Consider the following 2,040-nt stretch of genomic DNA (forward strand, 5'->3'; position numbering starts at 1 on the left):
TTCGCAGAACCTGTAGCCAACTTATACGGTCAACATACTGCAGATTGTAAGTGGCATCAAAACGCTGTACACAGCACCGGGTACGCCATGGACCAGTCGGAGCTTGAGTTGCTCCAGTGGACCACACTGATATCTCATCAGTCACCAAATGATGAGGGAGACACGGATCAATACTGTAACACTCTCAACGTACTACTCTGCAGAACTTGATCAACACATGTGACAGACTTACGGCAGCTCCAACAAAAGTCAGCACCACACAGTTTGTAGACATATGATCCCACTGCAGCACCGACGGGCAGAATAGCTCTCTGTGGTCAGTGGGTCACACTCATGTTTCTCACCCCCGATGACGACTGAAAGAGATGCCTCCCGACGCTGATATGGGGTCGTAACGTCTTCGCAGCACCACCCTCACCTACCGGACTCTGCAACGTTCGTTGGCCGACGATAACGTGCAGATACAGTCAGAAGCGACCAATCGCCATCGACACAATACCAAAATGGCTCACAAAGTAACGAGCCAATATAAAATTGTTGAACAGTTCATTTCTAGCGAACCATTTACCACTGACACAAAAACTGCTCTCAACTTATCACGGCTGCAGATCTCCGGCGTGTCTTTCTGTAGCATTTTAAGTTACATAAAATGCAAATTTCCACTGAACAAAATTCTGATACCAGTTTAAGTTCATGTAGTCTATCCTTAAGAGCCGGTCACAAAAATTTTAACTATCATGTGATAAAATACTTCAGGCAATTAATTTTCTCTAAGTTTCCAGATACGTATGTGACGTCATTGTGCGTTTTTTGCTGTTGTTTTCGTTACTTTGGTCTTAAGTCCGCCGACTGAGACAGCTCTTCCTGTGCAAGACTCTTCATCTTATTCTAACTAATGCCACCTACATCCGGTTGAGCCTGCTTGCTGTAGTAACGTCTTACTTTTCACTTTGCAGTCTGTATCGGCCACACTTCGCTCAGATACCACTCACTAACCAGCCAATTGAAGCAGATAGGATATGTTTGTCATATCCAAGTTCAGTTCGACTAGCTCCCACATCTCGTAGAAATTTAATCATGTTGTCTACCTACACACACTCCGACTTCAGGCCACGAGTGGCCTACCGGGACCATCCGACCGCCGTGTCATCCTCAGTGGAGGATGTGGATACGAGAGGCGTGGGGTCAGCACACCGCTCTCCCGGTCGTTATGATGGTATTCTTGACCGAAGCCGCTACTATTAGGTCGAGTAGCTCCTCAATTGGCATCACGAGGCTGAGTGCACCCCGAAAAATGGCAACAGCGCATGGCGGCCCGGATGGTCACCCATCCACGTGCCGGCCACGCCCAACAGCGCTTAACTTCGGTGATCTCACGGGAACCGGTGTTTCCACTGCGGCAAGGCCGTTGCCTCTTGCTACACACACAACAAATAAAATTTCGTTACTTTCAACTCTTCGTGTTCTTAAATTGTAATGAGCAGCAGCAAACTGTGATATACAGGAGGTGGGAAAAAAATTGGAAACACGACACGTTACCTAGCCTAAAACTGTGTAGGAATATCGTTGTCATTTGAAAGAGCTTCCAGCCATCTCGGAATGCGTCAGTACGGGCCCTACATCGTTTTCAAGATAATCTTGTACCATATTTACTGCAAAATAGTGGCAACTTCAGGTATCGGTGACGGCGACTTGGTGACTATGATGGCTATAGAAGAGGCGACAAATCTTCGTGATGCTCATAAAACCAGTCCTGGACAAGGTGAGTCGCGTGAACAGGGGGCGCTGCGTCTGGGAGCAGAGCGTCACCATTGGTGAACTATATTGTGCCGTGGGATGGACCTGATGAGCCTAAATGGCCACATAATGCTTGGCGGTAATGTTACCTTGCAGAATATCAATGATGCCCGTGGAACACCGAAGATGGATGCCCAAATCGTCACCGAACCCCGCCATGTTTCACTCTTCGAACGTAACAGTTGGAAAAAATGTGAAAGAAGACTCATCGCCAAATGACATTCTTCCATAGCACAATTGTCC

General features: G+C 47.4%; 1 pseudogene; it reads right to left on the reverse strand.

Moving 5' to 3' along the window:
• Nucleotides 1-1,295: 1,295 nt before the first annotated feature.
• LOC124597539 lies at nt 1,296-1,413 on the reverse strand (annotated as a pseudogene).
• Nucleotides 1,414-2,040: the final 627 nt, after the last annotated feature.

Source organism: Schistocerca americana, chromosome 2, assembly GCF_021461395.2.
Source record: "Schistocerca americana isolate TAMUIC-IGC-003095 chromosome 2, iqSchAmer2.1, whole genome shotgun sequence".
In the NCBI taxonomy this organism is placed as follows: Eukaryota; Metazoa; Arthropoda; class Insecta; order Orthoptera; family Acrididae; genus Schistocerca; species Schistocerca americana.